At 39.0% G+C, this 15109-nt stretch overlaps 1 protein-coding gene across 3 annotated transcripts in view; it reads right to left on the reverse strand.

The window, feature by feature from the left end:
- The window catches only part of TMEM245 (transmembrane protein 245), a 75880-nt gene that overhangs the window by 11841 nt on the left and 48930 nt on the right, over nt 1-15109 (reverse strand). The window lies entirely within an intron of this gene.

Consider the following 15109-nt stretch of genomic DNA (forward strand, 5'->3'; position numbering starts at 1 on the left):
AAAGTGTCACAAATAACACATCTCAAAATGTAACACTGAACCCTTTGTACATCTGTTCCCTCTGAGAAGAATAAATATTCACCACGTATGTAATTAAAAGCATTTAGACACAAAAAAATGGGTTCTAGGGATAGATGCCCTGAAAGAAACTGCTCAAGTATCAGACTATATTCTCTATCAAAAATAATCTGTTTTCTATGAGAAGCAGTACCATTCTACATACAAAGTACTTTTTCTTTCCTCTTTTCCACTTCTAGGTGTTAGTTAATTTTCTTTATCTGCTTACATTTCTGCATCTGCCCTTTTTCACTGGATCCCCCAGCTTTTAGGTTGCTTATTAGGCTACATTATTAAAAACCAAATGGTAAATCTGGGAACCTAATTCAATCCTGCTGAAACAGGTCTGAATCCAAAGTTCTCCCTCAAGTGTGACCATGGCTTCATGAGACAGCGAACAGGAGCTAAGTGCTGTGACATTTTTACAGCGCTAGGGCAGGTACACATGTGGAATATCCCATTCCTGAACTGGAAACCCATGTCTTAGATCTACAGTCACAAAAAGCCATAATCTCAAACTGCTAAATCTCATTATTGTATTATGTCAGTTTTTCACCCATATTCGAGAAGCCAAGTTTCCTGAAATCACTATTTCAGCTCGAATGCAAGAAACCAAGTCCCACAGCTCAGAACAGTCCTAACAGTTCCATCACTGCACAAGTGGTGGCCCATGCATCCTCTTAGCAAAGATCAATGTGAAGTCTCCTGATGTTAATTTTCCATTCATGTTAATTCCCATAACTCACAGTGATTGTGTCTTGACAGTTTTGGGAACTCTGGCAGCAGGGCAAAGATGACAGGAAGCCACACAACAGCTGTCTTTGAAGGGCATAGAAAACCTGCCCTTTCTGGATCTAAAGTCTGTAACAGCACAGTTTCCTTCTTCCATTGAGTCCATAAAGCCATGCAGCAAAGAAACCTGTGATATTAAATTACTAGGTAGAATCTTTTCTGAGCTACCAAGAATAAGTCCAAGACTCCCAGTTTTTGCTTCTTTGGCCACTATCCTCATTTTTATTTCCGTAGGCAGTGTGCATATTTTCACCATTGTTTCCTACCTAAGGGCTCACTTTTAGATTTCTACATGACTTCAGAATCAAAATTATCTCATTTAAAATTCATTCACTGGAAGCTATGAGTGCATAATAAACCCCACACATCAACACTACTGTCCAAAATGTGTGATTCTCTTAACAGACTAACCAGAAACAACTGTTGTCAGCCATTTTCCCCTCCAAAAGAGGGAAAGGAAAAATAAAGAAAAAAAGCAAGCTTTAAAGAATGACCTGAAATAACAAGTCTAATCTTTGACAGGCAATAATTACATGGTGCTAAAAGAAAGGCAGAGAACGTTTACAAATATGTGGTGGCATCAGTAAAAAAAAGTGTCAATACTTCTCCATTTAGATGAACTTTTAGAATATTAAAATGGAAGATCAGACCAAAATATATAAAATCTACAAATTTTGAAGAATGACATACTCACTTGTATTTGAGTTGAAAGAAAAGAAGTTTCAGACTTTAAAAAAATTTGGCAAGGAGGCAAGAAAATCCCAAGACCCAAGGCCACAGTAACAATGTTAAATGTGGATTTCCATTAAAAATTTAAGATACTTTCATACTTTAGCTACTCAAAAGTCTTAATTTTCTGCATTTTTGTGATATCTAACTCATATCTACTCTGAGTAATCCTAAGAAGAACCTGTGTGGTAATCTTCAAGCATATCTTTTTCTTATCCAACAGGAACTGTGGCACAAACACATCACAGTTGTCAAAAATTTTTATAACAGTCCTTGAGTATCTCCTTATTTTTTCCAAAACAGTTTTCTGTACTGTAGTAAAATTAGCAAGGTCTTGACATTTTCTATACGTATGCACCAAAACTACATTTCAGTATACAAGAGATGAGACAAGCCTCTAGCTTGAGAAAAGCACGTGAAGTATCATCTTCAGCTGAAATTAAAAAAACCACCTACAAGCAGTCATTTTAGATTTTCCCAGAGAGACTACAGAAGGAGGGAAGACAGTGCTATTATGGTAACCAAAAGAGAGACAGCAACCCAGGGGAAAAAAAACATTGAAGGTGCCTAGAAAACGAGTTGCTTTCTTAGTCTCAGCTCAAGGACGTGGCAGACAGATGCACTGGTAGAACAACAGGAAAACTAATCTGGGACTAACAGGTAGTCCTGGCCCGATGTCATTCTGCAAGTTGACACATAACATGTTTCTAAGGCCAAACAGTGCATACCTCTGGTAGAGAGCAGAACAGTGCAGCATCTCGCTGGCTCCGTGCTTCTAACACACACCTAACACACCGAGAGGAGAAGCCACCTCACAGTGCTGGAAGTTGGGAAGTGCCAGGGGTCAAGCACGACAAGAAAGGAGGCTGCACCTAGTCTCATTCTCCTCCTCTCCCTTCCCCTGGTTTGTGTCTGCCTCAACTAAAGTCATAAAACGCAGCAAAGGCACAGGGGATACTACTTTGTGGCAGATGTGGACCATGAGAACCTTAATCTGTCTGACAACTCATATTTGTTACTTTCTGGTAACTGTCACAAAAACTAAAAATTGTATCTTAAAGTCTGGAAATTCATATCTATTTTGCTTCATGGTTAAGGCTGCAAAAAAGAAAATTTTGAAAACACTAACTAGAATCTTATCAGCAGTTTGCTTCAGCTACTCTGCACCTGAGATACCAGACCTTAAAGATAATGTGGGTGTGCCAGTGCCACATGAACTTATTGCCATCTGTAAAATGCAGACCCTTCCTGGTGTAATTATGACAGTAAGTAACTTTCATCTCTTAATACATTACTGGCACACATACAACTTCTTTTTATATACAAGAGTAATTGAATGATTCAGAAATCAAAAAATCCAATTGCTGCTCACGTCTCACTTTGGCACTGTATCTGGATGAACCACTTTACCTGCAAGAGCTGTCATCTGCAAATGTGTAATTTATGAGCACTTCATGCCAATTTGGCACAAGGCATACTCAGACATACATATTCCATTTTAGTGAGCTTTGAAAAGCATGCAAAATTAAAATAAATAAAAATCAGAGGACATAGGTCATGCTACATATTATTCAGATTAAAAATGAAGAAACTTCTGTGAAATGCTTCTGCACAGCTGGCCTACTTTTTTATTTTTGGGTAAAAGTTCCTTCTACTAAGTTCTGCCCCAAAAGTAATGAATTTACTTGTAGACTCCACAAGGGAAAGGGCCACCTTTTCAGGGTTTCATGGATCTTTTCTTCTTTTTTACAGACTGGCCATAAAAAGTCTAGAGCATCCCTTTTATAACTACTGTAGTTTATATCAAATGTATGTCCACCTGAATTCAGGTGCACTTCACAGAGCCTGCAGGTAAAGTCTGCTCATTGTTACTGAAACAATGAGATTTCAAACATTTCAACCTAATGCTGCAGCAACCCCAGCTGAAAACAGCCCTTCAGCTCGGATCATGGATTTTTTGACCTTGGAGTTAATTTGATTTTCTAGATCTCTCTGCTCCCAGAACACTGGAGAAAAGAAGAGCATATGGGCTGAAATAATAAGAATTTGAGTTACCAGAAAGATTAGAGTAAGCATACCATAAGCTCAGAAGAGGGATTTTCTGGTTATTATACTAAATTTATAGGAACAGGCATATGAACCCTGGCTTGTGAATGGGCATGAGAGAAAAACTAGAAAAAAACCCTGGTATTCATCTTTGGAAAAGTTTGCAAGAAATAGTGTTTCTCTAAATTCCTTACAAAACCCTTTACAATCCATACAACAGTTTATAATCCAATTAAAATGCAAGCTTGGTAATGGGAACACCCTCTGCCAAAGACATTGTTAGAATAAGAAAATTTCACTCTTTTGTCATCTTCCTCACACCACTGATGTTTGGTATTTTCCCATATTCTCTCAGTAGACACTAAAAGGATTGTGCTACATCTTTGTTGCAAACCTTTCTGTACAGAGAACTGCCTAATTCAAAATGATGCTTTAAGAGATCTCAGCTATTCAGTTTCTCTTGGGAATACAACCATCACATTTTAAAAGAGAGTTCAAAGTATAAGAGAAATGCATTCAAAACTTCACAGCATGTTTTCACAATTTATCTTCAGAACAGGTTAGCTCAGAAGTGTCCCAGGAAAGGAGCCCTTCCATTCCCCTGTTCCAAAGATTCGCTTCTGCCCTAGATGAACCTTCCTCTACCTGCCAGCACAGTCTTCATTATGTGCCATGACACTTTCTACAATGAAATCAGCTTTTTCATTTCATGACAATGGTTACATGATGGGTTAGTTTTAACAAAATAGCTCAGGTCCCCATTCCCCAGCCAGCTCATAAGCAGTGACCTAAATAGCTGCATTCCCACTAGGAAAGAACAGTGCACTTATGGCTGGAGAGCAAGAACATATCGCTGCTGTCTTACCCCAGCTGAAGTTAACACTCACTGTCACCACAACTTCAAAACCAAAGAACTCTCTGTGGTGTGCAAAGAACTTTCTTTCTTCACACACCACCAAGAGCTGTCACAAAAGACAAGTTGCCAGTGACAGCTATTGTCTTTGAAAAGACCAAAGTATTCTTCTTCTACAGTGATCCCCCAAATTTCAAGTGATCACCAGGTGAACACTGAAGAACGAAATTACTTCAAGAAGTCCTTTTGAAAAAAACCTATTAAGCTGTTCTTTGACTCTCTTTAAGGGTTCTGTTCTTTTAGGGATAAAAAGTGGCTCTCTTTATATTTCAGTTTCAAATCTAACATGAAAGTAAGCTAAGTGCACTAAGACAAGACTCCAGCTATGAATAAAGCTGAAGTGGCAGGAAGAATTTCTTGACAGAGTAAGATCATCTCAGGAGCAATATAAATATGCAAATTACTTTCAGAGATGACTCCATGACAAGATTTCAACAGTTTTGCTGCTGAAATTAATTCCTTCTCATGAATGATACAACTAAACAAAACAGCTCCAACATATGCAGGCTAGTAATGACACTAATCAGATAAAGTGATAGAGTCTTCTATCAAAGCATGGTTCCTCCAGATGGTATAACTGATGCAAATATTGCATACATCTCCCAAGGCAGGACAAGGCTCCAATGACTTTATCAAAACACCATTGAAGTGTGGCAACCAGTCTGAAGTACACACGGCACGTGGATTTTCTTCCCTAACAGAGGGATGTCTACATTCTGTGAAAAATAACAATTACTCTGTGAGAAATTCTATATTTGACTATTTCTTTAAAATACCTTTGTATTTGTAATAATTTTTTAATTACTACTTTGGCCTGTAATTGTAAGCTTACAATTATTATTCTGAGAAGCACATTTGAAAGGACCAGTTATGTCTAACATTTCCAGATTTTTATCAGGAGTAGACAATCTTTACTAAGTGCAATACTGTACCGGTCTTAAAATTGATCTTGGAACATAACATAAAAAAAGGCAAACTTGTTCAGACCAAAGATCTGTCTAGCCAGTTTCCCATCTCCAGCAGAGTCAAGAAGCAGACGTTAAGGGAACAAAAGAAACAGACAAACCTCTTTAACAATTCCCCCTGAGCATTCTTCCAACCTCTACTTCCACCTCAGGGGATATTATGAACCTCACGCAGGCTTTCTAACAATTAATCTTCAATTAATGTATCTTCTTAGTACTCCTGTTCAATCCTGCAGGTTGCTACAACTCCAGTGTTCTTTTGCAAGATCTTTCCCATGCTCTTCTGCCTGCTTCATGAACCAATGCATTTTTTGGAAGTGCCTGGTCACTTTTTGGTGATGCAAATATTTTATCCTAGAAGGGACCATAGACAGTCCAGCTCAGTCATCCTTTTTACACTGGTTCTGATTGTACAAACTTCAATTGTGTAACATCCTTTTTTCTAGGCAGAAGAGTCCATCAGCCATTCCTCACAGAGAAAATGATGCATGCCTTCATTTCTCTAACCAGTCTTGTTGCACTCCAGCCTTTTGGAGATGCAGGAAACAGAATGGCAAACAGTAACTTAGCGTACAGGAAAATCATAGTTTCATACAATGGGAGTACTACTCTGTGTTTCTGTTTTCTAGGTCTGTGGTAACAAATCTTAACATCTGATATGCCTGGCACATGTTTTTTAAGTATTACCAAGCACGGAGCTGGCCCGTGTACCAGAAAATACAGCTCCCAAGTGATGAGAGTCAGCACAGCAGTAATCAGTTTATTAGTGAAGTTAGGACTGGTTCTCCCTCACATGCATCACTCTCATCTACACTACATTTCATCAGTCATTTTACTTCCCAGACACCGCTGTCTTTTAACTGAGTTTGTCTACAATCCTGCTGTACCCACAACTTCTCTGGGAAACCTGTCCCAGTGCCCCACCACTGTCATAGTAAAGAATTCCTTCCTTATATCTAATTTAAACCTACCCTCTTCCTCCATAAAGACAATACCCCTTATCCTTGAAAATCTCAGGAACGCAATACCGTAAAAAGCCTTTATTAAATTTTGGTAGAACACAACACACGGATGAACTCATTAAGGGTCTTGCTTGCCAACACTTCAGAAAACATGAGGAACGAGGCAGAACTTCCCTTCTGTGAAAACTCCACTGATTCTCTGCAACTAAATCATATTCACCAGGTGCTGGTTCCTACTAAGCCCTACAGTACCAATAGCCATCCAACTTACAAGTTCATACTTCCTGGGTTTCCTGGAACAGTTTTTTTTTTAATTTTGTCCCTGAGATTTCCATAGTGACTTATCATCAGTCATTCCCAACAATTTGCTATTGCTCATTTAATCTGTTTTGTTCTAGAAGCTCCTCTATAGTCACTGTGATTTCTGAGAGATTCTGCTTTAGCTGATCCATAAGAAAGGTTTTACAATGTGGTTCCCTCTACTTACCTTCGCAGCAATAAGCAAAACAGCATCAATTTACCTCCCCCCTGCAACAACCTGAGCCTTGGTTGCTGAGCACCCCTTGTCATCCTCTCAGCCCTCTAACTGCTTGCTGCTCCTGTCGCACGTGAAAAATTATACTTTTGTTTAATAGCATTTTATGGAGCTTTGAGTAAATGAATCCAACTCAGCACATATTTCTAGGTGCTTTATGCCTACTTCTATCTACTGAAGTTTATGATCCTTTCATTTCATAGCAAAAACTTCAGTTTTAAGAGGATAGTTTCTCATTTCCATGGCCTTTAATATTTTGCTGTTCAGATATGCACTCTCTTCCCTTCAGCCTTACTCAGTTATTAGCATGCTCTGGCATTAATATTTATTGCTCCCCACACCTCTTGTAACGATGTAAATTCTTTAGGATTGCCATTTTAGCTTGAAAAGTTCAGAGAGCAACAGCTGGCTTGAGTCAATACTGCTTGAGATCCATTGCAGTCTTATATTTAGGAAATCCTAGGCTCATCAGATTACTCCTATTATAAAATTATGAAACACAAGCATAAAGGAGGGAGTATTTTCATTGCTTATGTTGGTGGAGACAATAAACAATGGATTAACCTTATACCTTGAAAGAGTGAAAAGCTAAAAATGCGATGTTAAATCTTTGAAATATCAGGACATCTTCAAGTTTTATATCAGACTTCATGCTGTCTTCTTACACTACAGTTTATCTGTACCTTACACAGCAGAAATCTAACCAGGATTATAGTAACACATACTGCAACATTAAAACACACAAAGTATTATCAGATTTGCAAACAGAACCCTGCAATATTATACTAAAAACAATTCTAATAATATATTTTTATTCTTAGAAATACCTGATGGAATATATATATTTAATTCTGATGGAATATCTTTTTCCTATATATTTAATGAAGTCTTTCATCAACATTTTTCTTTCCATCCCTTCCAGTTAGTTTTTCTCTTTGCTTCTAAGGCAGGCTAACGGTTGATCCAAATTCCAGATGTAACATAAGCATCACTCTCTTTACTGGTACAGTTTATGTAATTACCAATTAATCATTCAAATATTGGCTTTTGAGATATAGGTAACTTTTAAAAAGTTGCTATAGTAAAGAAAAGTAGTGTGTAAATACAAGCCTAAGTGCATCAGAAGGGACTCATGTTGCACTTAGGCTAAAGGACCTGTACCTAAGATGCAGTGTAATTACATTAAAAATTGCAGGAAAATCTGCTCGTGTGTTTAAATGTGCTCCCACTCACACATGCACCAACCCACATCCTCTGCATGCTTACAGATATTTTCAGTCTTAAAAAACACTGGACAACCAGAGAATTACACACTAAAAATATGCACTAGGACAAACTACTGGTAGAACATACAAAACATGCCATCTGCAATATGAAAGAAGACAATGGCAAAACATCAGCACTGTCCCTCAGAAAGCAAGGAGTCCTCAGTAGCCTCTCAAAGTGTTTGATCCCAGCCTGCAGGGCAGAGAGAACAGAACTGTCTGCTTCAGCACCAGGTTATGCACTAAGATAATCTTGTGAGTTAAGGGCAGTAAACTGTAAAATTCAGATTAAATTTACAGACTGTGACATGCTTCACCAAAATTATGAATGTGTAATAATAAACATTTTTTCATAGTTTCATGTAAATTTTGGATTAAAGATTTGAGTATGAGCAAATAAATTATTTTCTGAAATTTTCTTTGAAGATCCATTTTTCTTTAAAATATCCTTTGAATAACTGATTGAAATCATGTGTACATAAGATAATTCACAGACATCTTTTGTGTTTAAGAAGTATTTTCTATATAAAAAATATGGGTAAAGACAAATCCTAGGGTGGTTCTTTTTGCAAATATGAGAATATTTAAGACTAAAATAGTGGTGTGAGCAAGTCACATGTTTATTGCTACTAAAATAGGCAGCTTAAAAACGCTACTATCTACTCCACTAAGATAATCAGGTTATGGTTATTTTCAGTTTGGTTCAGCATAGGTACTGAAACAATGTGGCAACTCACAGATTTACAGACCACATTCTACTCTTTTTCCAATAACTCAAATGAAGCTTTCCTTTCTTCAATGTAATGAAAAACAAAAAATAAGTGTCTGTTATTCCCAATTTTAGACTAGGCAATTACTTCATTAGAGAATCATACAATCATTCAGGTTGGAAAAGACCTTCAACATCATCAAGTCCAACCTTTGACCCATCACCACCCTGTAAACTAAATCACAGCACCAAATGGCATGTCTGGTTGTTTCTTAAATACTCCTAGGAATGGTGATTTCACCACCTCCCTGGACAGACCACTTTAATGCTTGACAATTCTTTCTGTGAAGCAATTCTTCCTAATGTCCAACCTGAACCTGCCCTGGTGCCACTTGAGGCTGTTTCCTCTCATACCTGAGAGAAGAGGCCAACCCCCACATGGCTCCAGCCTCCTTTCAGAAGGAGTTGTACAGAGCGATAAGCCTCCCCCAAGACCCCTTTTCTCCAGGCTAAACACCCCCAGCTCCCTCAGTTGCCCCTCACAGGACTCGTGCTCAGAGCCTTCACCAGCTTCACTGCCCTTCTCTGGACTTGCTCCAGCACCTCAATGTCCTTCTTAATACTGAGGGGCCCAGAGTTGGACACAGCACTCAAGGTGTGACCTCAGCAGTGCTGAGCACAGGTGCCCTGCTCCCACTGGGCACACTGCTGTTGATACAGGCCAGGATGCCATTGGCTTCATGATTAAGACAGAGTCATTAAGACAATTGCTCAATTCTATTCCCATCTCATAACATACACCTTGAGTAAAGCTTGAAAAATTTCAGTAAGGTCCTGTTAAATGCATTCCTGTGACATAACATTTCAGCAAGAAGTAACTCCTGCTACTAAAGAACATTCACTGCATGCAAAAATTCTGTCAAAACACAATCAGTTAACAGTTTTCTTTGAAAATTAATCTGAGAGAAATTATTAATGTTGCAGTAAAACAGACGAGATCACACATTTTGCTTTTTCTAAGCATTAGCTTAACATGCTGGAAGATTATTGTTTTCTGTGGGAATTGTATCATTGTCTCATTTTCTCCATAATCATTGCCAGGAATCCACAGCAAACCAATTAGATGCTTAAACAGCTGAGATTTTTGTTTGTTTGTTTGTTTACACACTAGCTCTTTACAGATCTCTTTAGATGTTGATAAATAAAAGTTGAAATTTCATTAAGAACCTATTTCATTCATCAAGATGCTATAGGTTTTTTTCACATCAAATATTTTTTTTTACTTTCCAACCAATTAGAGCTAAGGATAACAATTTCTTCTTTAGAAATACGTAATATTTTAAGTAACCTTTTTTATAATCATTGAAATATCTGATCAAATTTGAGGTGTGCATGGCAAATGAAGAAAATGAGGCAAATAATGATAACCCTTCTCAAATTGAAAACAAACAGTCTTCATCTTCCTGGCGTTACTGAACAAACTTCCACTAACACATGTTTCAAGGCATCACTCAAAACACTGATCTGGGCTTAAGACCATGTCACAATGTAATCAGGCCCCACCAAAACTGAAAGCTGCAGTAACTTTAAGCCACAGCCATACCCGTGTGCATGCACTCATGTGAAAGTATCGCACACACTAAATTGCACTGAGGCCGTGAGAACATGCAACTTAGTAATGTGCAATATCTCCACCAGAGCAAGCAGAATGGGAGCTTCAGGGAACAAGGGTATGGTGCATTCAGGAAGAGAACAACATGCTGCTCAGGGAAAGGAAAATGGTTCAGGCAAAGGTGTGCATGCTACTACTTGGAAATCTGTGATTTGGAGAATTACTGCTTCATCCATTCAGGACAAAAACAAAACAAAAATAAAAATCTGGACAAGAGCACCCCCTCCCTAGTTCAGGGGTAAAGAATTTAATTTTCTTACTTAAGCAGTAAAGTAGGTGACTCATAACCAACTTTATTTTACAGAACCCTTCTGAAAAAAGCAAATCTCATACTGTTGTAGGCAGATGATGATTCTCTCAAACCTTCAAAATACTATATTATTAACTATAGTTACAATGAAGAAAATCACTAACTCCTCTTGAGAATCAAAATTATCTAAACACAGTAAACTCGTCCAAGTGGTTCTCATGTTTCTAAAGCAAGCCATCTTCCTAAACCTGACAGAGTGGTGCCAAAAGAATTCCTGCAGCTCAACCTACTCTGGCATAAACCTTCTGCCACAGCCGTCAGGCCCCTCCCTGTTTCCCTCTCTTTGTTCCCATGGCTGACTTTAAGTGGTTCCAGTGTAAGCAAACCATGTATTTACTAGATTCACAGGCAACTAATCACTGCTGTCAGTCAAGGGAGACTCTCACAAATGATGAAATATTACCTTTGTAATTCATCACATTTTTGTCCTGATATCCACTTATGCAATATGGAAAACAGGTAAAAACCCAAAAAAAACAACCAACCAAAAAAAAAAAAAAAAAACCAAAAAAACAAACCAACAAAAAAAACCCCAAACAAACAAAAAACCCCAAAACAACAAATCAAAAAAGAAAAGAAAAAAAAAAATGGAAAGAAAAATAAAAAGAAATAAAAAAGGAAGAATAAAGAAGAAAAAAATGAGACAGAATTGTGGAGGGATTAAATGCAAAGGTCAAATGAAGAATATATCAAGAATTAAAAAAGAGTAATGAAACGTGGCCACACGAAGAAAGTTAGACTCAGATTGAGAACAACTTGAGATTGCAAACCAAAGAAAAAAGAAAACAGATACACCAACTGGCTTGAAGGACTAAAACTACTAGAGAACAGAAGCTCTTTTACTGCTGAGGCACTAGTAGTATTTGGGATGATTATAACTTTCCTAAATTTTTATTTCCCATTTATAGGCAATGGCACATGAAGTTCCAGCATGGAATTTTGAATTGGTTGATTTGAAAGAGAAGCAGTACTTCATACATCAGTCAGAAATCCCTATGGTCACATATGCCATCGGTAGTAATCTTACTCCCAGATTTTTTACTGTGTTTTAGGGAGTCATCACATAACTACTGACCTTTCCTCTCCCCTCTAGATTAAATGCTGCCTTCCACAGATGCAAACAATGAGGAGACACAAATGCAATATATGACAACAAAGCACACACCAGTGTTTAGTCTAATCATAGGAGCATTTTCATGATGAAAGTTACTCAAAATTGGGAAAACTGGTTTATGACCAATTTGCAAATCTGTTTGTTCCTTAGTCCAAACACTGCCTGTTCCCATCTGGAGGGCTGCTTGCAGGCAGGCCGCACTGCCTGGTACAAAGGCACGTGTCTGGGGTAAAGGCAATGCTCATCTTACAGTCACATTCACAACACAGGAAAAGACCAAACTAGCAGCAGATCATTCCTTAGATTGCCATTTGCCTTCCAGTCCCAAGGGAGATCTAGAAAAGAGTTCTTTTGTTGACTGTCAAGGGTTGCATGGCCCCTTCTTTCCCACTGCCCCTCATAAAAAGGTGCAGTCTCATCAGCACTGAGGCCTGAAGGACTGGGGAGCGGAGGACCTTCCTTCCATCAAGCTGCTGCCTTCCCCACCCAGCAAGGGACACTCCCACCAGCTGTCCTGCCTTCCACAGACGGGAATGGACACCCATAACCATGCAGAAGGTGATCTCCCACCATCAACCCAAGCCCTCACTCCAGACCATCACCAGCATCAGCCCCATCACTGCCCTGAGTCACACTACCACCAGCAGCATCTCCAGAGCTGGAATTTGTCCTGCTGGGCACACAGCAGAGCTGCTGCAGCCATCCCCTTCTCCTGCCCATGCTCACCCAGATGGTTACTGTGGGAGGCTGTCACAGGCCTTGATGAGTCAGTGCAAGTGGCACTCACTGCTGTCCCCTGGTCCCACTTAGGACAGTCGCCTCCTCAAAGCAAGGCCCGTGCTTTTCCCAGCACAACTTGTCCTTGTGGAGCTGCGCTGGCTGGTGCCTCCAAGTGATCTTCTGTCTTCCACAGCTCTGCCTTTGCATGACTAGGTTTGCCAAACAAGCTCCTGGCTCAGGCAGAGCATGATGCTCTTGTCAAATCCCTGCTCGATCCCACCACCTGATACATGCTACTGGCATTCTGCTTCTCTGGCATCCTGGATGAATAAATTTCCTGTCAAAGGCCAGCAGGGCAATTCATCCCATGGTTTGCAGCAGGCAGTTCTTGGATTACACTCAGCTTCTTCAAAACTCCTATAGTGTCACAGAAGCTGCATCTATTTTCTCCCACTACTCAAGTTCAAATTTATAATCTGTGGTATTCTGACAGAAACAGTGAGATTCAACACTTGGCTCAAAGCAGCCTGGAAAGCTACTCTTACCCTTATACAGCTCATAAATCTATTTGTGTGATCAGAGAACTGCCACTGTATTTGCAAACTCACCATCAAAGGAGTTAGGAAAGTATTTATAAAATTTATAGCTATTTATAGTCCATAAAATAAAAAACACAGCACAGTTCTGATGAGAAAAACTGAAACGGGAAAAGGTCTTTGTTTAAGACCTTATTGGGTAACATCTTTAAATTAAGGGATTTCAAGAGAAACAAGTTGCCAATTGCCCACCTCTTCTTGGGTAAACTGATAAGTGCAGAACTTCCGAAAATCTCAGAAGAATCATTCCAAAGAATTCAAATAAGGCACCAAGTACAGGCTACTCCAATCAAATATGAGTGACTGATCCAGGCCACCTTAATAAATACACAGACTGAGGTCCCTTGTGTATGACAAGCTGCTTCCCATTCCACATTGTCCAAATTCTCCAGACACTGGCTTTTTCTCATCATGTTTGCAAGTTACTGATGCATGCTTGCTCTTTCCTACTCATTTTCCTGCGGCTTCTCTAAAATGATTTTCTTTCTTTCCTCCACTCCACAGTTCTGAGAAATACCTTGTGTCACCTGTGTCACATACCTGTAAACTTGTACCTGCATTTAATACAATCCTCCTCACATGGTATCCATGCCCAGACAAACCATACCATACTTTTCCACACTGTTCACCTCTACCCTGAGCTAAAGAGAACAATTTGTGAGACTAGTATCGGTGTCTAAATCCACTCACACTATTCAGAAAAGATAGAACTGAGATACTAACCATGTGATCAATGAAAACTCAATAGCAGTCACTCAAGAGAAAGGCTATTAACTTTTTGGCAGAATTCCAAATATGTTGCTTTTTACCTGAATTGCCCCTTCATTTCAAATGACTACAGCAGTTAGCATTCTTGTTCAAGATCCTACATAACATAATACAAAGTTGCCATTGTTAAAATGGCAAACATTTAGCAATGAGTTTGGAAAGCAGCTCTAGTATCTCTTCAGCTTAAAGCCCCCTCATGTACTGTATGTATGCAGAAGACACAAGAAAGCAGAGGTGTAAGAGGCAATGGCTACACAGACCTCAGCATGAAGTCCGTTCACCTTGCCCAGAACATCTTTGAAAAAGTACACTATGACTTAAACATCTTATCTAAAATCCAGTTTATTACATTACCAGCATGTTAGTGTTTCAAGCTCCTTACAGGTGAAAGCTGATGATTTTATTCATCTGTGATGCATGAACTTTACTGCACCACCCCAAAAATAGCTTTACTGTGAAATCCTTGTGAACCATATTTAAAAACATTTTAAAAATCTCCTTTTATTACTGAAGTATTTTAGAGCCAACACACAAAAATGGTGACTCAGCATGAAACACTGTGAATGCCCTCTGTAGGTGCAGCACAGTGGTGTGCCAACCATGATAAGGACAGCGCTGCCCTGGTGTTCCCTTTGACGTAATTTGGTTCATGGAGACCATGAACTACATTTCTTTCAGGTGAAACTGACCTGGAAAACATTCCCCAGAAGGATATCTAATACATTCCAGGTACAAATGGCTGCTTATTCTCCAATATTAGACAAAATACTTCAAACTAAATAATTCTGAAATGTGTACAGCACTGATGTCAGGTCCTCAAGTTCTACTGTTTTGCTGCATGCATCTGCTCCTACTGAGCTTCACCAGCTGCTACTGCCAACACAACTCCAAACTCTGCTTCCTGATGAGTTAGGGATGTCATGGACGTAGCAGTTTTACAAAACACTACTGTTTAT

This window comes from Melospiza melodia, chromosome 1 (assembly GCF_035770615.1).
Source record: "Melospiza melodia melodia isolate bMelMel2 chromosome 1, bMelMel2.pri, whole genome shotgun sequence".
NCBI lineage: Eukaryota > Metazoa > Chordata > Aves > Passeriformes > Passerellidae > Melospiza > Melospiza melodia.